This window comes from Chinchilla lanigera, unplaced genomic scaffold, assembly GCF_000276665.1.
Source record: "Chinchilla lanigera isolate Chin_1 unplaced genomic scaffold, ChiLan1.0 scaffold00024, whole genome shotgun sequence".
Taxonomy (NCBI): Eukaryota; Metazoa; Chordata; class Mammalia; order Rodentia; family Chinchillidae; genus Chinchilla; species Chinchilla lanigera.
Genome location: NW_004955425.1, coordinates 11,547,837 through 11,570,164, shown reverse-complemented (window position 1 = coordinate 11,570,164; position 22,328 = coordinate 11,547,837).

Below are 22,328 nucleotides of genomic sequence, written 5' to 3'. Positions count from 1 at the left end.
TTACATTAAAAATTATAGTACTCTGAAAAAGAGATTGAAAAGGATATCAGAAAATTGAAAGATATTCCTTACTCTTGGATAGGAAAATGGCCATAGTGAAAATGGCCATACTCCCAAAATTGTTGTACAGATTTAATGCAATCCCAATCAAAATACTTTTAACATACCCCATAGAATTAGAGAAAACAATATTAAATTCATTTGGAACCAGAAGAGACCTAGCAAATGCAAGGCAAGGGACAGCATAGTCCCTGACTTGAAGTTATACTACTTGTTTTTTTCCAGAGACACAGAAGTTAATTTGGGGTAAATTTTAAACTCCTAATTTTGGGTAACCTTTAAACTCCTGATTTGGTCTAGGAATAATTTAAAACAAAATTGTGTTTTTTTTTCCCAGTACCGGGAATCAAACTTATGACCTTACGCTTGCCAGGCAGGCGCTGTGCTGCTGAGCTAAATCCCTAGCCCCAAAACAAAATTGTTTTAAATTAAATTACTCTTAGAGGAAATTAGGAGTTTATTACTCTTAGAGTACTTGAGGGCAAACAACTGTTGCTTTAAAGTATATCTGAGCTTAAGTTTTGGGTCAGTATGGAGCCTTCAAACACAGAGAGCTTTAATATGTGCCTTAATTGATTTGCCAGAAAAGTCCTTCTGAATTAATCCAGGTGGAAAAAATATTCTTTTTGACTAACTACCATGGTCTCACTGTAATGCTGTCATAAATTATAGAGTGTAATTTTTTGGGGAATCCTACATTCAGTAAGATAGGGGAATATACGCATTCCAGAACTTTGAAGTTTTGTCCACTTAATGGGACATTGCGTTAAGTATAGAACAAATATTTGGCTGGTTGACTTGATCAAAATAAAGTATGGTTTATTTATGCACATTTGCAATATATAATAGTTACATACTTTGGGGGATAATATACCACTAATTAAGTATGATTTAATTCAAAAGTTGTGTAAAGCTACTGTGATAAAAATAGCATGTTACTAGCAAATATACAGATCCAAGGATCAGCGGAATAGATTAGAAAGTGCAGACACAGCTCCAAATGCAGTCAGCTCTTTTATCTTTTACAAAGGGGTCCAACTTATTCACTGGAACAAAGATAGCATCTTTACTAATTGGTGCTAGAAAAACATGCTTTCCACATGCTGGAGACTAAAACTACTCCCATGTCTATCACCATACACTAAATTAAAACAAAAATATATCAAATATCTAAATAGTAAAGCAGAAATTCTAAATCTGCTCAGAGAATAGGTAGAGCTCTTGAAGATGTAGATGTAGGGAAAGATTTGATGAACCAAACCCTGATCACATGGGTAATGTTACAAAGAGTCAGCAACTGAGATCTCATCTTATTAAAAAGTTTTACACAGCAAAAGAAATCAACAGAGTGAAGAGATACCACAGAGTGGGAACATTTTTTTTGCCAGTTCTTAAGGACTAATGTCTAGAATACATAAAGAACTGAAAACAATCAGATCCCTCCTATTTAAAGACAATTAAAAAATGGGCATCTGAGATGAATACATACTTCTCAGATGAAGAAGTACAAATGGCAAATAAATATTTGAAAAAATGTTCAACATCACTGGTCATTCAAGAGATACAAATTAAAACAACACTGAGATTCCATCACTCCAAAACGAATGGCTATAATCAAGAAATCATCCAATAACAAATGCTGGAAAGGGGGTAAAGGAACCTTTCTCCACTGTTGGTGGGAGTGTAGGCTGGTGCAACCACTATGGTAATCAGGGTGGAGATTCCTCAAAAACTTGAACTAGAGATTTCATTTGACCCAGATACCTTCTTGGTATCTTTCAGAAAAAATTAAAAATATCACGTCACAGTGATATATATACACCCATGTTTATAGCAACACAGTTTGTAATACCTAAATCCTGAAAATAGCCCAAATGCCCATCAACAGATACATGGACAAAGAAAATTTGTTTTTCTGATAGAATGGAGCACTACTCAGCCATAAAGAAGGATGAATTGGAGACATTCCTAAGTAAATGGATGAACCTCTAGAACACATTCTTAAGTGAAATAAATCAGAAACACATGTATAAATATCACATTCTCTGGTGTGAGAAACCAAAAGAGTAAATAAGGACCAAAATGTATAATAGATAGTGTGAAATTAGAAGAAAATAGTCAAATGGGGAGGGGAACTAGAGAGGGGGGAAAGGAATGGAAAGGAAGAGAAAAGAAAAGAAAAGAAAAGAAAAGAAAAAAGAAAAGAAAAAAGAAAAGAAAAAATGGAAACAATGCAAATAAGGAGGGGAAGGAGAGATGAAGGAGGGGAGGCAATGGGTAAAAGGAAGAATCAAGCTGTATCACGCACAAGTACAAATTTCCCGTGATGGGAATGATCATTATCTATAATATATACCAATAAAATTAATAAAAAAGAAAAAAGCAAATTGCTTAATATGCATCAATATATGCCTTTATTCTGAAATATTTGAAAAGTGACATCAAAGGTCTGATTTCGGAAAGAAAGCAAAGCGAGGGCCAATATATAGTACATACAATGCTCTGATCTTTTGGAATCTCTCACTGTGACGATTTTGTGAGCTGGTTCCTCCTTCCTTCCTCTCCTTCATTTTCTGTTAAGTAAAAGTCTGAAAAAAATGAAAGAGAAAAAAGAAAAAAGTATGAAAAGATGTAGAAATTATATACTTCCCAGAGCAGGTAGTACATTTTTGAACATAGAAATGTTCTACATTGTAACAACATATTATTTAATACTAATGAGCTTTATATTTTTTGGATCAGAATAGAAATCCATCATAATATACCTTACTTATATTTGTCCTGGGTAGTAATTATAATTACTAATATTTACTCAGTGGTTAATACATGCTGCATCCTGTTCTGATCACCTTACACGTATTAATTTACATAATCCTCTCAACAGTTCTATGCAATAATTATTACTTACCGATTACTTTTATAGCCTCATATGTGAGACAGTGAACACAGAGAAATTAAGAGCTTTTTTAGTGTCAAAAAGCTGGGAAGGAGTGACACCTAGGTTCAAACCCAAACTGACTGTAATTTTAACCACCAGCGTATAATGCCTCTTGAATATACTTTGACACATGTGCCAAAAATAGTAACTAAGTAAAAAGCAAATACAGTTTAGTTCTTCTTATCAACAAAGCATCCCATAATTATTGTGTTCCTGAGGATCTTTCATGTGAATTGTGGCTTAATATATTTTAAGGAATTCTATTGCATTTCATTAACTTACTTGGATATTTTGAACATCTTCTAGTAGGGAAGTTATGCTATTTATATTTCAACTAAAGTGAAGCAATTGCCAAAATAATTTACTTAATTATGGGTTTCAACTTTATATTAAATTTAGTCTTATAACCCAGTTTGGAAGAGCTCTGGCCAATTTTATACAATTTAAACAACTAGCTTTGACGTTTTTAGTATTCCTTTCAAACATCACTAAGAGATGGGCTTGATCTTGATGCATTTCTATCTGGCTTGTTACTGTTTTCTTTGCTGTTCTCATGTAGGGAACCTCGTTGGTCTCTCATTGTACCCTGGAGAGAAACAGCTGTGGATATGAGAAAAATAAAGACAAGAGACAAGAACTGGGTCAGGAGGAGTTAACTCTTACCTGATGGGAAGAGGACCGAGTTGAACAGTACGGGCACTTATTTTATACTCTTGCAAAGTTAGTATCAGGAGAGGCAATGTTGCCTAACGGCTAAGGACAGTCAGTAATTGTCGAGGCAGGATGCTTTTTTCAATACTGAGGTAGCTTGACTGCCTGAGACACTCTGGTTCTGTCCTGCCCTCACACATGTGACCAATAACCAGCTCCAGCGGCTCCCAGCACTCTCATTCACTGCTGAGTGCATTTCTGGCAGCTTAATCTTGTGATGACTCTGTTTTCTCAGCTGTGGAAAGGGGATGAGAGGGGGAGCTCATAGGAGAGTAGGGAACGGTGAATAAGGTAAGGTGTGCAGGACAATACTGTTATTATCCTATTCCTGTCTCTTAACTTTGAATCTTGTTTATATACCTGGCAGATTTGATTAAAATGCAGGTTTAAATTATCAATTGTTCAATGGTATGATTTTAATCATAATCATGTATGTGATCTTGGACAAATCTTTCTCAAATTTTTGACTGATCCACATCTGTGCACTTGTGTTCTTTGGTTTTGGTTCATGTAGTCCAATTGCGAATGAAATAATTCATTCATAACTGTTCCTTGGAGTTCAATAAATGAAAACTATTTTGCAGGGATGTGTGTCACATACTTGAAATTAAAAAAAATTCTTGTTTTTTGTTTTTCATATATTGATATGCTCTTTAAAGGATGGTTCATTTCTGAAAAGTATATTATAGAGGGTTCTGGATAAAGTGTTCCAGAAAATAAGGCCAAGATAGTGCTCTTAGGATATGCATGATGGCACAGGCCTGTATCTCAGCACTCAGGAGGCTGAGGCAGGAAGATTGCTGGGAGTTCAAGGTCAGCCTGGGCTACAGTGAGTTGAAGGCCAACCTGAACTACACAACGAGACCCTGTCTCAAAAAAAAAAATAGCCCTCTTTATTTTGAGTGTATTCTGATTAGTCATGTGGTAACGTGCTCTTTCTAACTAACATAAAGGTTAATCATCTTTCAGCTCTCTCAATTCAAATATGCAAATTGAGTATTTTAAAGTTTTGTTTGCTGTAAGATGTATCTCTGCTTTATGTGATTTGGCTACTGTTACCTGGATTTCAGTTTCGTTTTATCAGCTCTCTCATCTCCTGTGTCAGCATCCAAGGTAGCTTCAATAGAATGTAAGCATGAGTTGTCTGAGCTCTAGAGATATTGTTTTGATGGACTCTGAAGGAGAGAAAGCCAGGAAATAGTGAATATCTGAGGCGTTGATAGCTGCATTTGGTACCAGTGTGGCTAGCAAGTACTTCTGTGGAATTGGTGTAGGAAAAAGATTCTTTTGGAAAAGGAAAATAAACATTGTTTATATATCTCATTTCTGACAAAATATTGCCTTTCATACTATCCAATAGCACCATTTAAACTGTATATTTGTGGCGTTAGAATATTTTAATAATCATACGCATGAGCTATATTAGAGAAGCTAAGAAATAAGTGCCTGTTTTACAATACCTTGGTGACCACTTTCACATTTTATACATGTTTTAACTGTGTCAGTGGCGAAATGGTTAGCATATCACCGCACGGCTAAGCTGGCTCTGTAATACTCACGATCGTAATGATTCTAGTACACAAGGGCACGATGGATGCAGAAGGCACAGGCTCCTTTTCCTCCTTGGGAGTCACGTATGATTGCTCTGCTTAAGTTCTTCAGACCTTAGATATATGCCTCATCTAGAAGTGAGGAGAGAAGGAAAATGCGTTTTTCTTCAGAGGCGTTGTGTATTTAGATAGAAATTTTTTTCCCTAAGTGAGGAAGAGGGACATTTGGAGATGAACTAGTTTCTGATACATCTTCATAAAGTTTTGGGATAAGTGGAACTCCAGTTTTTTTAGTGACATACAGAACTCTCAAATTGTATATTCAACATCGCTGACCTGTTTTATGCAAGGGTGGAGGGATCCATATAAAGATCTATTGCTTTAACAAAGGCTAGCTTTTCTTAGTTTCACTAGATTTATACTTGGATGTCTCGTGAAATAAAAATTCACTAAAGTTCAACATTTCTTGGATAGAAGTCAATAATATTGAATCTTATACATTTAGAAGATAAAACAGTGCATTAAATAGTAATTTTGAACATACTATAAAAACGAACCTGTAGAAAGTGCTTAAGTAAAACTTGAAACCTGAGTGCTAAACTAAAATTTAGTTTTGAGAAACTAACTTGCAACCTCAAAATTTTAGAAAAATGATTTCTTTTTTTCATAATAACTAATGACAAAGACAAATTGTAACATATGAATGTAAAAGAGCTCTACCTTATGGGAACTCTTTCAACATTACATCTATTTTGCAATAAAGAATTCAAATAAAGTAGAGAATAGTTAATCACAAACTACATTAATAAGACCTGAAGGTCTATATTTTTTGAAAAGTTATATAAAGAAGTGAAGAAAATATTAATGTAATCTATAATGAAAATGTAACTTCCTTTTTTTTGAGATTTAAGACCTTGTAGGCAGTCACTTTGGGGAAATGGATGGTAGAATTTTAAAAACTAGAGAATGAATTAATGGCCTTGTAATTTTCTGAGAGTACTACTCGAGCAGCAGCAATTATTTTAAAAGATTATTGTAAAATGTGTGGAACCTGGAGGCAATTGATGATTTAACCATCTGTCTATGCATTTACTGTTCATCACATGTGAAGACGTTCTTTCTGTCCAGCCCCAGCATGGTGACACTTCTTCAATACTGACCCCTCCATCACAGTACTGTGATGTCGACCAGGATGAGGGCTTGTTTAGGATCATCCCACAGGCTTTCAGAGTCCTCGAAAGTTTGAAGGAAGATCCTTAAAACCTCATCTAAGAGCACTTCATTTTATCAGGGCCATCCAGCTTTTAGGTGAAGTGCAAATTTTACAGCCATAGGAAAAAATGTAGAGACCAGAGATATACAGTATTGCCTGGATGATACTACACCCAACTCATTAGACTCATGTAGCTTTCATACTCAAAATTGCAGCCTAATTTTTTCTTTTAATTAAATATTTTAGTCAAAAGAATAAACCTTAATATTTACCCTATAACTTTGTCAGTGAATTTCAGCCCAAAGCAATGAGGTTTTTTTCTTTTACCTTTGTGGGCTGCTTGCATCACTATTTGTTGAGTCTCAACTATGTGCTAGGTATGATTAAAAAATAATAATATTGATAGCTAATAAGTTTTATTCTAGGTTTCAGTTGGAAAATTGAGACTCAGTAAAATTAGGTAACTTCCCCAAATTAGGAAATTAGAAAGTTCTTCTTTGCATCTAGGTCTGTCTGACATTGCAGACCACATAGATTTTTAAAATGAAAGCTTTTAGGTTAAAGGGGACTTTGGAAGACTATATACAATGAAGAGATTTAGATATAATAACATGACTCAACTTTCATATATAGCAAGATACCTTCTGAGGAGAGGAAATTTTATTTTACTGCATTTTCCAAATTTGTTTCTAATTATAATATTCCTACTAGAAATTGGCTAAAGTTTCCATGGCTTATATTCTGACCTATTGTCCACATAGGTATTGTTTTCTCTAAATTCCTATAGTCTATTTCTAGAGCTTTAAAGATGAGCTCTTTCTTTAGAGAGCTTTGTAAACAGTATTTTCATTCCACTGCACACATTTTGATAACCTGTTTTTATTTTTATTTAATTTAAAATACTTCTAGGTTTCTTTCAAGGTATTTTTCTTAAACCCATGAACTACTTAGAAGTTTGTTATTTAATCAACATATGTTTTGGGATTTTCCAGTTACTTTTCTGTTATTGAATTCTAGTTTAATTCTAATATGTTGTGACAGCAAATATTGTATGATACATAGACTTTTTAATAAACTTGAAGTTGTGTTTTATGGGCCAGGGTGTGGTCTATTTTGGTGAATGTTTTATGTGTTTATAATTTTAACAGACTGTGGGGTCTATATTGTGGATAAATTTCTCGGCACTGTAAATTAAAGGACACAAGTCACTTACAGCTTCTCTGGATGATTTATTCAGGATCAGTAGAACATTAGCTTCTCATGCCTGAGCATAGTTGCTAAACCAGTCCTGGTTGTTATTGTTCAGAATGGTTTATAATATTTCCCTATGATTGAGCTTCTAGACTGCTTGGAGGCATTTAAAGTCACTAATGAGTCTCTTATCATAACTAGAAAAGCTAGAAATGTCCCCTCCTTACCCACAGGTGCTAGATGAAGAGCTCTGGAGTATAGAGGTCTACTTATTATCCTTGCATGTTTTAGTGCTCTTGATCCTTGCTGGAGTTGTATGGAATTCTGAACGGTTAAAGACAAGGTTTTGCTGTTGTACTGAAGGAGTTTGATGACAGTTGCTTGGGGTTCAGCCTGAGACCTGAACAAGACAAAGTATAGGGTTGGTAAGGATGTATAAAAATTGAACACAGTCTTAAAGTGTTGGGGACCACTACAAAGTGGCTCTGAGCAGGATTTAATATTAATCAGTTGGCTTTCCATGCTTACTTGTGAGTTGTCTGAAGCTTAGGCACCTTGTCTGACAAGACAAGGCCACAGCTGAAGAATTTGGCTCCAACCCCAATTAACTATGAGGAGACTGCAGCTGCAGGCCCCACACTCCTATGATAAATACCAGCCTAAAGATAAGGTATTGCTCCTGATTGACATAATTTACTACTTGGGAAAATTCTCCCAAGGTCCTGCGAGATTCCCGTGTTTTCTTGAGTATCCTCTCCCTTTATTTGAAAACCTAATAAATACTGGCCGCCCAGAGCAGTCTTTGGCTAACTCTGAGAATACTGAGGCTGTAAGAGAGTTAGTCCCACCTGGTGCCCTAAAATCATTATATTGTCTGCATTTTACTTAAGCCTTCGACATCCACTTGCTTGGGAGATTGCAGGCCTGATCATCCTGCAATAACTTCAGGATATTTAACCTGGTTTTTGATATTAAAGGTTTGGTGATTATGAGAAGTCTGGTGAGTTATTCAAGCTTAATTCTACAGAAAAATTACCCTATATTTCTTTAAAAAAAAAAAAACCCTACAGGAGACAGTGTGCTGGAGAAAAAAGGGTACAGCATAGGGAATATGCTTGTGTCACTTGAGTACATGGTTGTGGAGCTGAGAGGCCATATGGTCGTGGTCCAGTGACTCAACCACTCCAAGACAGTTTCTTTAATCATAAATTTATCACAACCATAATAAATAGATTCATAGGAGTATTGTAAATTTCTAGTAAAAGTAATCAAATGAAATGTCTCTTTAAATTTTAAGTATTAGCTGCCTCTGAACTTTTATTTGGAAAAGAATTAGCAGTGTCAGTCTAATAGAAAATATATAATTGTCCATAATTGGTTACTGTATTTTTCTGGATGACACCGATAGAGTCAGTGTTAACTTGTGAGAAATCTTGTCAAGGTGTGCAAGATGTAGACACAGAAGGTGATAGTGTTGGTTATGGATTAAGGGGAGTTTAGATATGCTAGTTTTCCCTTCTCTCAGTATAGTTCACAATAGCTAATGGCCATAGAAACCGGGCATTCCACACACATAAATCCCTACTTCTCCTCACAACTATGAGAATAAATTCTTGCATGCTTCTAGAGTAGTCTTGTGGGTTAAAGTGATAAGGTAGAAAATAATGTGATCTATGCTGCCTATACAATTAAAATTTGTTTTCTGCTTAGCACTGCAGTACATAAAAATTCCTGGGTTTAAGTAGAAATTTTGATACGTGTGATTGGAAATTTTCTAACAAAATATAGACTCCCTGACATAGATGTTGTTTATTTCAGAGAACCCTGCTGCCGGTAGAGATGTGCTGAGCTGTCGATAGGGCAGGACACACTTTTGCCCTGGCAGCTGAGACTGTATTCTGTCTATAAAGATGTTTCCTTATTGGGTGAGACATACCCTACATATTAGAGTGTCAAGAGGAGGCCTGTAAGAAGTCAAATATTGTTAAAGTTCTAGAATTTGGTATTATTGTCAAGTCTTGAAAATTGCATGCTTTACTATTAGTAAGGTCAGATTGGAGCCAATATTAAAATGCCCTATAAAAATGAGAAAGTTTATTATCAGAGAAACACCCAGATTTGACATTTATTTATAAGATACAGAAGGAATGTGTACTTGTAGGAAATTTAACTACATCTAATTTCTTTAAACTACTCATTTGCTCTAAAATAACCATAATTTCCAAAATCTGTTCGGAGCACTGGTGAATTGCAAAAGTAGTTGTGTTGTCTGCAGGGACTGACTTTTGAACAGACTGTCTTACACACAGGTGACTTCATGCCGTGTGCAATAAAATCAGAAGCAGAAGCAGGAATTAACTCATCTTTGCTTTCCATAGTAGAGAAATGAATATGTTATTTCAAGATAAGTTTTGTTGTGGAGTAGAAGATTATGTAAGGGCATATTGATTATTAAAATGGTAAGACTACAATTCCATCAGTAGTATTTTAATATTGCCCCTGAAATTTAAAATATTTATCAATCACTACAAATTAGTTTCTCTAATAGTACTGGCAATAGAGTTACTTAACAGTGGTAATACTAATAATGGACACATGGTAAACTCATATTGTATACCAAATGCTATCCTGTTTAATCTCCTATATTAACTGTTACACACGTGTTATGGTTTGTGTTTAGGTTTCCCCCCAAAGCCTCATGCGGTCACGGGGCAGGCTTTTAGGGTTTGATTATGGGTGTGAGAGCTACACCCGCCCTGGGGTGGATAGTTTGCATATGTAAGGGAGAGGAAGAGGGTGCTTCTGGCCATTTCCTCTCTTTTGGTGCTTGTTGCTTTGCTGTGTTCTGTCGCCATGAGCTGTAGTCCTCTGCCATGTGCCAGTCTGCCTTGTAAACTGCCAAGTATGGACTGAAACCTCCACAAACTGTAAGCAAAATAAACCTTTCCTTCCTTAATTTTGGGCGTCAGGTATTTTGTCCCAGCAATGAGAAAAAAGTAACCAAGACAACACGATATGTTAAGGCTTTGAGAAAGTAGGTCATTTGCCTGTGATTGCAATTCAGCAAGTGTTGTTCTAAAACTCACACTGACCACACCACACTGTCTTCTTTCCGACACATACTTTCTGCTTGGGTTTTTATAAACAAAGGGATGTGTAGAGAAGCATAAAGCGATAGGAATACACAGTGATTCTCCTTATCTGTGGTTTCACTTTCCAGGGCTTCAGTTACCATGGTCAGTTGTGGTAAGTACTGTACAATAAAATATTTTGAGAGAAATAGATCATATTACAATGTAGTTATAATTGCTCTATTTGTAGTTGTTACTAATTTTACTGTGATTAATTTGTAACTAAAGTATCCTAGATATGTATGTGTAGAAAAATTTGTGCATGTAATGGGTCAGTATGATACCAGTGGACTGGACATGCGCAGGGCCCTCCCTGTCCTTGGCAGGCATCCTCCATGTGGAAGGGGGTCTCAAGGGCACTCGTGTACTCATGAATGCTGGCTGATGTGTGTATAGGAGGGAGCATGGGTTGTGTTTTACACAAGGAGGATGCTATCCGAATGATCACTCAAACCTGTCCTGCACATTTTCTCCAATGATTCTCCCTGAAGTCAGTGTGATCAGAAAAGGCTGTATTTTGCAAAATATAATCTACAGTTATTCAGTTAGAAATTTCTTATCCAAGCAGAGTTTTCAATATGCAAAAAGTATTATTGTAATCTCTGGGTGGGATCTTGGGATTGGAGATGCTTAATTTCTCGTGATAGCCTCCCCATGCTGGCACACCTCAGCGAAGCTGAGTGTTACACACAGTGTGGGTTGTGGTACCGTGCCATACTTGGTTGCACTTCAGTGCATTTGCGCATGTTTCCCTTCCCCATAGATTCCAGCCATCTGCACCCTGAACGTTGCTGAAGGTTCTGACCAAGTTCGCAGGACTTTTTACCAGCCTACATTGCATTGATGTTTTCCCTCTCTCAATTTTTATCACTACAATGTTTCCAATCCTTCAGTTACTGGTATTCTTGTATTGATTTTGCATCTTATAAAACAAATTCCTTCAATCTTAAGACAATATCTTTATATGTCTTGGAAACAATCCTCATCCACTCCTGGACATACTACAGGGTAAAATGGAGGCTTGTTCATGGGTGCAGCTTTGTAAATTATACTCATTTAGAGTTTATTTTAAAATTTGACTCCTGCCCAATCTACAAGTAACTCAGGTGTAAGTCCCGCGTGACTTTTCAAGATTTGATTCAACACAAAGATTGTAGTATCATGAAAATTGGAGACATTTTATATTACAAAATACCTTTAAAATTGATGCAGTTTAAATATTATATTCTTTCTTATTTTCTTTTGATAAAGGGGCTGTTAATGTATGTTTGTGCCTTGAGATGACCTAGTTCCATGCAACCCCCATGAACAGTGAATAGTATTCTCTTTATAAGATATCAGGGCTTAGGGAGAGATTGTGCACTTTAAATGAAGGACACTTACATAGATCATCTTCATGAGGAAAGTCACTCCACCCTTTTCAATTAAGCACTGTAAGAAATTTTATTTTAGCAGGATTCTCCAGGCTCCATGTATATTAAACATTTGTGCCATTCTTTCCTCAGTATGTATGAGTGCTTGAATTTTCTAATTTGCTGAGCTGCAAAGTTTATGGCTACCTGTGGCTCAATAAAAAATAAAATAAAATGTTTTGATTATACACGTTTGTGATCTATAATGAATATTTCATCATCAGGTACTGCATACACTTATCATATTTTGATCCTTTTTCCTTCTCTTCCTCTTTCTTCTGTCCCCAGATATTCTCCATCTCTACAAAGCTATCCTGGTTTTCTACCCTTTTTTGATTTTCTGATTCTTTCCTAAATTTAAAATAACCATGAAAGGCACATGTTTCAAATTGATTGAGGACATCAAGGCAGGCATGACAGGACAACTGAAAACTTAAAAGGAGACTTCCAGAAGTGCTTCAGAAAGCAGCAAGAACAATGAGATAAGTGTGTTCAAAGGCAGGGGGAGCATAGGAGAGGTGAATGTTGAATATTATATTCTTTCTTATTCTGGTTAGTATTTCTTTTGGTTCCTCAAGGGCATTAGACAGCCTGTCACAGTACTTTTGGAATATATGGCTAAATCCATGTATATTTTTTTCTTTCTACTTAGGATTAGAAAACATCATATTGCATTTTTAGCACTTTATATTTGTGTTTTTAAGATTTATTGTGAAGCAGTTTTACTTGGCAATAAAATCTGCTAACATTTAAATTGGAATATATATAGGACATCAGCTATTTGATGTTGGATGATAATGTCAGACTCTCTGAGGTTTTAAAAAATTTATCTTTAAAAAGAGAATGAGAATTTGAATATTTGCCTCTCAATATGTAGTATTCTATTGTTAGTATCATTATTCTTATTTTCTAATGATTTCTCCCTCAATTGTTTTGAAATGCATCAGTGGATAAGAAAACCTATGAAAATACTAATGTCTATCTAGTGCTATTCATGGATCTGTGATTAGCAGAATAAGTAGATGACTTTTCTAGGAATATTCCAAAAGATATTTAATTTAAATTATAAAGATTATATATGAGAAAAACATGCACATATTGATTCTAGGAAAAGTGGCAAGTAGTAGGTTATATATTAGGAAACATATGATATAAAATAGGCAAAAAATAAAATTTGATATTAGGAGATAATAGGGTATCAGATCAGTAAAGTTATAAAAATTAGACATAAAATATCAAATAATCCAACAAAATTTAGAAGAGATCTTATGCATGCTTATACTTCTGTTTTGATGATAAAAAGATTAAAATTAATAAAAAAATCAGGACACAGAAAGCTTTTAATTACTATTACCTGGAATATATGGGGATTTTTTTTTACAATGGAGTACTACTCTGCCATAAAGAAGGATATGCTTGAGACATTTCTAGGAAAATGGATGCACCTCGAGACCATACTTCTAAGTGAAATAAGTCAGATAGCTGTGTAAATTTTGCATTGTTTCTCTGGTGTGAGAAATTTTAAGTAAGGACCAAAATATACAATAGGTATTGTGAAATAAGAGGAAAATGTTCAAAGGAGAGGGGAGGAAGAAAGGAAAGAAAAGAAAAGTAAAAAAGATGATGAAAGAAGGAAAATATGGAAATGAAGCTTTGTAAATGGGGAGGGTGTTGAAGGGAGGGTGGGGGAATGGTAAAAAAACCCAAGCTATGTCATGCACAGGTAGAAATTCTCTATGATGCATGTGATCACTGTGTATATCTAAAATGTACTAATACAATCTAGTTACAAAAAGAGAAAACAATGTAATGGCAAAGGTTTACAATAGCATATATGAAAAATAAAAGATTAAAAAATATGTCTGGAAAAATGGTGGAATTTCTTTCTAGTTGCAATACATTTTACAGATTAGACAAAATTTGAAAATTAGATTTATGGTGGATTTATTTTCTCCTTATTTTAAAGTATATAGTAGACACATTGGTAGTGAAATATTCAAAGATAGTTTTAATTACTTGTCTTGAGTTGTGTTACTGATAAAATGTCCTGTCTCTTGCCTCTGGCCAACCTAGAAGCAAAAATTACTTATTACACTCAGATAGCACATTTTTAACATTTGCTGAAACAAAAGTAACAAACTGAAATCCATAACTGCCAGCCTGTCTAACCTGCATAAGTACATTCACAGCTCACATAAAATTGCTTATATTTTGAAATGATGGTTGTATTACATAAGTAATAATATACATTATGATGACAGTCAGGCAGTCTGCTGAAGTAGAAAAAGTTTAAACTAGAAAACAGGGCATTATATTCTGATTCTGACTGCCACTATTGTACAGATAAGTATGAAAATCTCTCTATACCAGATTTCATTGTTGACTAAATAAGTTTGGGGGTAGATACCTTCTAAGATTCTTTGCTGTTCAAAAATATTTTACCAGTTATGTAATCATCTGTGCAACAAAACATTGTTCCATAAAATAATACACCATTAAGTACCTCATCTATTGAGCACCAGACAGTACAGATTTGCTTTACACTACCTCGTCTTTGTCTAGTGAAAGTACTAGACCTCCAACCTCAAATTGACTATTATTCTTTCTTTTCCATTCATTGTAGTCTGGGTGACTTGCTACAGTGTCAGGTGTTTGGGTTTTCTTGTGGTGGTATCTGCTAAAATATGCACAGACGGGTATTGCAGTCATCCACAGTGATAGACCTCTGAGTATCTGAACTTAGTCCTGTGTAGTTCAGGTCCCTTCCCCTGTGGTTGCCCTTGTTACAGCCAAAGATATTTTCATATGTGTTGGGCTGATTTGTCTTTTTCTCTCTTTTATGTTTCATGATGGCACTTTTTAAAAAAGCTACTTTTCCATGCAATTTAAGGGAACATTTGTGTATTCTCTGGGCCAATTATATGTTCACCGTGAAGGTACTGTGAAAACTCCTGAAACTGAGTTTAGGAGGTAAATTCTGTCCACCCTTAGATTGTCAAACATGCATGGAGTTGCATTACATGCTCTGTCCAGCACACCCTGGAAGGTTGTGAGGATACAGCCCTAGTTGGTCTGATTTTCTCACTCCATTTCCACCCCTCTTTTTCTGTTTTTGAAGACTCTTCATCTAGTTTCTTAAAGGGGCAAAGGTGATAAAAACAAGATGGAATTCTGCAATATCTGCTCAGACCATAATGCTGGGCTCGTGATGAAAAAAGATCTGGGAATTTGTGACTGGAAATACTGACTCTGTTCTCAGAAGTATTAGCCTTGAGCCAGAATTCTGCCCTAAAAGTCAGCACTGATCATTGCCTCACATATTTCTCTGTGTATTTTTGCAGCAAGGGCAGACGTTCAGAGCCCCCATTACTAAATAATAAATCAGAAATGATGTAACGTTGTATTTCAGACTTTAAGGTTTGAAAATCACAGTAGAATCCATGAGGTGAATTGTGACGTGTTTGGAAAAGAAAAACCATGGTAGTCAGGTCCATCAATAGTGGTTTATTAACGCTCTAACTTTGCATTAGAGGCTTTTTTAGTTCGATGCTACTAGGAGTAAAACAATGAGTTTTTTTCCCCCAAAATCCAGAAATTGGCTACTGGTACTTTCTTGTTCAGCTATATACATTGAGTGAGAGATAGTCTAAAAATTCAGAGCAAAGTAAGTTAAATGAATTCAAATAGTGAAAGTGATACTTGTTTGACAATTTAAGTCACTAAAATATACTGTATAAAGATTAAATATAATATTTTAACAGATGTCAGGTAAAACAGTAAAAAAACCAGAGTAGCACAGAAAGAGAAACACAGAAAGAAAACTGGGGGGATACTTTTTAATTTCCTTGAATTGGAAAGTAGAAATGAATGTAAGATTTGAAACTGTGCCCTGGGTGTATCTAAATACTTAGCCATAGATAGGAAAGCATAGCAATTCATATGACTATTGCTCAGTATTTCAAAAATATGTATACAGTTGTGAACATAGCATCAAGTATTTTATCATTTAGTTGAGGCTGCATGAGAAGTACAAAATTTATTCACTACAAACAATCATCTATTGCTGTACTTAATGAATCACAAGGCAAGGGAGAGGTCAGCTGGTTTTGGTTGAGCTTATTCATTCTTCTGCAGTCTTTGATAGGATCAGCTGACCTAGGATTGCCTTGAGTGGGGACACATTTTTATGTTTCACAGGTTTCTCATTTCCCAGACCACGTGTCCCCATGGCAGTGGCACAATTCCAAGGAAGCCACTAGAAATCCACAAAAACTCTTCAGCCCGCAGCTTGGACATGACCACCAGCAGCTTTGTTACATTGTATTTACAAGTTACGTGGGAATCAAGAAGCACAGTCTGAGAAAATAGGTACCACTGCCTTACTGAGAGGAATTGAAGTGTCACATAAGTGGATAAGAATACCAGGTGATAAAACAAATAGGGTGGAGAGAGAGAAAATGGTTAATGGGTACAAGGGTAGATTTGGTTAGGAGAAATAGCTTCTAAAGTCCTGTAGAACAGTAGCAAACAATCATCAAGAACACTTAACTGAATATTTCAAAACAACTAATGGAAAAGTTTTTTAATATTCCTAACATGTAGACAGATAAATATTGAAGGTGATAGATATGGCGACTAACTCTGATCTGGTCATTACACTTTGTATACATATGTTGAAATGTCACATAGTACTCTGTAAATGCGTACAATTGTTTTGAGACAATTAATAATAAACCTGTAAAAAGGAAATATAATTCATGTACTATCTCTATTGTAGTTACAGAAAAAGTGTTCCAGAAATGGTAACTACTGTTCCAACAGAAGATTGACTTCAATAAATCTCACTGTTAATCATGACAAATTTGATGGTTTAAACATTTTTCAACATTTATATGACTATTTGAGCACTTCTTTTGTCACTTCTTTTCAGTATTACATTTTTTTCCTAGAATTTTTTTTCTAGTGTATAAGAGAAAGAGTACAAGCCCTACTTTGGGGGCATTTTTTTGGTGGGCAAAATATTTGAGAAAGTAAAGAACTGTGGAAATCAGTTCAATTAAGAGAGAACTTATGTAGAAGGCAGGAGAGTTCATAGGGCACCTTATCTGGGTCAGGCACTGTAGTAAGCACTTTGAATCTTTGTGCACTGGTCTGTGCATGTACATGAGAGCAGAGACAATGAAATGGAGTAGGCAGAGCAAATTCTACAACTTATGCAGAAGTAGGAATACTCCGTTTCAAGTCAGAGTGGAAAGATTTTTAATGTGTGGCATCTACTATAGTCTCTGAAAAAAGTGCTTAGCAGTTCCTCAAAAAAGATTTATCATGGGATCCAGTGCAGCTTCTTATTGCTTCTGTAACACATATCGATACACTTAGTGGCTTTACCAGTATGAATTTATTATCCTACTAATCTGTATAGCTGTCACATAGATCTCAGTAGGGTGATACCTAGGTATTGGTACATCTTCAGCTCAAGGAGAGAATCCATTTCCTTGGCTTTTCTAGCTTCCAAAGGCTGCCCACATTCCTTGGCTCATGCTTCCTGCCCCACCATCCAATCTTCAAAGCCAGTGAGGGATAGGTTTATTCTAATGCATTCACAGCTTCTACAGATTGGAGCATAGACATAGTTGGTGGACACTGATTCTACTAATTATAGTGGCAATCTCCTGGGTGCATACCCATGTACCATAAAAATTTTGGGGAAGAGAAGATATGAGGGTAAAGTAAAAATGATTAAGATGTGATGTGTATGTGTACCAATTTTCCAGGTGAATATAATTATTATGTATCACAAACACACACTCATTAAAAAGCTAAAAAGGATTGCAAAAAGCATTCACTGTAGCATTATTCAAAGAATGACCACTACCACTCAACAGAGAGATGGTAGTTTTGGTCATTAATTGACTTAATTAGATTTAATTTTTTTAAGGTAGTGTTGTATTGTTATTTTCATAATTTAAATAAGTCATGTTTTCTGCTGTTAGAATGTATGAAATGATTGAACTTGTTCTGAATATGAGAGATTTTAATCTTATTTCTTTAATCTTATTTCTTATATGAGAGATTTTAATCTTATTTCTTTATACAAATGTCCTCAACTGATATGTTAAACAGCAACAAAAGAAGAAACATTCTCGATGTAATGGGGACTTTATATGAAGAAAAACTTATATCTAACATTTAATATTAAGAAAATCACAGAATATTTCATGCAGGAGCTAACTGTAGAAGAAGGATCAGATATATAGACAGAAATAGAATTAATGATGTTTCTCTTAAGTAACATACATTTCAATTTTAAGTTGTTATCACTCAAGTTACTGAATCAGCAAGTCACTCAAAAGAGAGATAGCAGTTTTGGTCATTAACTAGACTTAATTAGACTTACTTTTTTTCAAGGTAGTGATGTAATACTGTTTTCATAATTCAAGTAAGTCATGTTTTCTGCTGTTAGGATGTATGAAATGATTAAAATGAACTTGCTCTGAATATGAAATATTTTACTTTTATTTCTTTTAGGATTCAAAATAATAACAATAAAAAATGAGTAATAGACCATTTGCCGTTAAAGAAACAGCATTCAGTTAGAATACTAAGTTCACAGAATCCATTCTTCATGGAAACTGTTCATCTGATATTTTGATAACATTTGAGGGTGTGGAGAAGCTGGTGGGTCTGACAATGTAGCTACCTGTTTTTGCCTGCACTCTCTCTATTCCTAACTCACACTTCTCAAACCAGCAGCAAGTCTATTCTTTTTTACCCACAAGGTCCAAAAACTAATTGATCCATGACTTCTGATATGTTGAATAGTATAGATTCTCTCAATTACTTGTTCTGTAGCAAGGTAGAGATTGATGAAACTTTCCATTCAAGAGAAAATAACCCAGTATTGTCTTTGACACATCTTGGAAAGAAGGAGCGAACGTGCCTTTCTCTAAAACTTGAAAGGTGATAGAGCGGTAAGAGATAAGTCAAACACCTGAGTCTGAACTTATACATCAGGTAATGGTAATCACTCCATTTTTTTATCTTCTTAAATGGCATTCAACTTGAAACCTCTACTAATTGGTAAAAATTTCAAAAAACAGATTTCATAAAAATGGAGTTGGATATATCACTGTGGTATGATGCTTTTAATTCTTTTAGGAAGATACCAAGAAGGGAAATAGCTGGGTCAAATATTGGAAACAACCTACGTACTCAACAACCAATGAATGAGTAAGAAAGACTTTTTAGTACAATGGAGTACTACTCAGTCATAAAGAAGGATAAACTTGAGACATTAATAGCTAAATGGATGGACCTTGAGAACATACTCTTAAGTGAAATAAGTCAGACATGTATGTATAAATATCACATTGTCTTCATGGTGTGAGAAGCTAAAGTGAAAATAAGAACCAAAATATATAATAGATATTGTCATATAGGAAGTAATTGTTCAAAAGGAAAGGGGAATGGGGGGATGGAAGGAAAAAGAAAAATGGGTAAAATGGAAACAAAGTTTTGTACACAAGGAGGGGAAGATGGTTTGAAGAGAGGGGAGGAGAATGGGAAAAAAGAGGAACTAAGATGTATCATGTGCAGGTGCAAATTCCCTATGATGAATGTAATGGTTATGCATATCTAAATTGTACCATAAAGTTAATTGTAAAATACAAAAGAGCAAATGGAGTTGGAGCTGTGAAAAGAGACATGCCTGTCCTGTCACAACAAGGCAAGTGATACAAATCTGAACTAATCCTTTGGCTTATTCTCTGTTTAGAAAGGAAACAGTTATTATTTCTGGCAGATTTCCTAACCCTACAGAAAATACAGAGTATGCGTTTGAAAGGCAAATAAATGTTTCAAATAATCTTCACTGAGGCTGGTTGAAGAAAAGGCTCATTTGTATTCAGTGCCCTGTCTTCAGATGAAAGAGCATAAAGAACTCCTCGGGTGGAGAGAAAATAGAAGGAACTTTATCTGCGAGCCAGAGTTGCCATGGTTCACACACACCTAACTCTCATCGACTTCAATCAAGTTCAGCTTCTCAGCAGGAAGGACTCGCTGCAGGACAGAAATTTGAACTTCACTAATAGTATTACAAGGGGATCAAGGCTTTCATAATGAGTTTAATAACTTTGCTGCAGAAAGAATCACTGCACATCAGAATCTTAAAAGTTTTTTTGGCTTAGTGAATTAGACCTTTTTTGGAAGGCAGAAAGTTTTAAAGTGAATATATATTTGCATAGATGTATACTGCTAGAGCTCCAAAGTAAATTATGAGCCCACCACAGTGTTACATAAATGGTTTCCATTCATGGGTTGAAAAATTAAGGTATTTGGAACCCAAAATAAAGAACTTGAAACATAATGGATTTGGTTATGACAAAAACAACGTAGTCAAATTTGACCTCAAGGCATCCTTGTTCCTTTGCCTCCATTCTGTATCAACCTCAATTTCCAAAAAAAGTGTAAATATCGGGATCTTTGAGTATCTGATATGTGGCATATGTAGCATGTAATGAGTTATTTGGTTTTGCATGCCTTACTTTATTGTTTCTATTAAATTGATCAATTAAGAGATCATTAGACAAAGGTAGCTGAAGTACCTCCGGTTTCTAGTTAACAAAAAGAAATCCAATTACTGTAACCAACTAAGTATTTCCTTTGTCTTGCTTACTATTCATCCTTATAAAAGCTTTGCCATCCTATTTGTTCAGCGGATCCTGGAGTAAGTTTCAGTTCACACCAGCCTGACTCAGAAATTCCTTTGCTCCAATAAATGGTTTAAAATTATAATATGCCTCAGTTTATCTTTTAACAGTTGTTATTACAGTTAATGAGTATAAGAAACTTAAGGTAAAAAGGTTCAGTAATTTTTCTAATTCATGTATCAGGGATGATAGAATGTAGAAAGTTAAATTCAGAATTACCATGCAATTCAGCAATTCTACTTCCAGGTACATATGCAAAAGAACGCTAATTGATATGTCAAAGAGTAATCTATATTCCCATATTTATTTCAGCATCATTCATAATAATCAAGCTATTGAAGGAATTTAGGAGTCTATTAATGGATAAATGGCAAAAGAAAATGTGACACATACAGAATGCTACACAGCTTCAAAAATAAAGGAAATTCTACCATTTGCGACATCTTGAATCAAGCAGAGAAGATAAATGATACCACTTTTAGAAAAATCTAAGAAAATTGATTGCACAATGTAGAAATTCAGCTATCAGAGACTAGGATGGGTAGAGATGAAAGAATGGGAAAATACTGATCAAAGGATATGGATAGACTGGTAGATCAGCTAGACTTGTCGAATAAATTTTAATGATCTATTTCATTGCATGGTGATTAGAGTTCATAATATGCTATATATTTAGAATTTCTTAAAATGGATTTTTAATATTCATACCATAAAAATAATTTGGTGAAGTCATAGATACGTTAATTAGCTTGACTGAATCTTTATACATAGATCAAAGCTCACACGGTACCACAAAAAATGACTGACCTGAGTAATTTCTCAGTGCTTGTGGTCTGCCCTTATTCCAGTGTTTACCGTGAAGTTTAAAACTTGATAAGATGGAAATTTCTTCACTTCTCACACTCCACCCTTGCCTTTCTTCACTTTATTTTTTACACTGCTGCTTGCTTGATCTCCCAAATAGTAAATGCCTGGAACATATTTTTATCCTATTTAGAGTCTCAGTAATTTTCAGTTGCCTCATAAAAAAGCCCACACTCAGCAGTGCCTACAGCGATGGGCTGTTTGAAGTCTGGTGTGTGTGAGTCTCATCTGCTGATAAAGGCTTGTATCCTGTTACCGTCCTCCTCACCACATAAGCTTCCATCACCACAACCACTGTCATCGTGACTTCTGATTGCATCATTCTTGGCCACGTGTTTTTTCTATTCTTTGAATGGTTTTTCATACTATTTTTAAACAGGTGAGCTATCATCCTTCAATATAGTATTCATAAGGGTAAATATGAGCTTCTTGAGAATAAATTCCTCCTTAATTATGCTCCTCCGTACCTATTACCATAGAGTTATCCACATGTTTTGCAAAATTACTGCATGTGGCTACTATGGCACACCTGTGTGGATTGCTTGCAGCT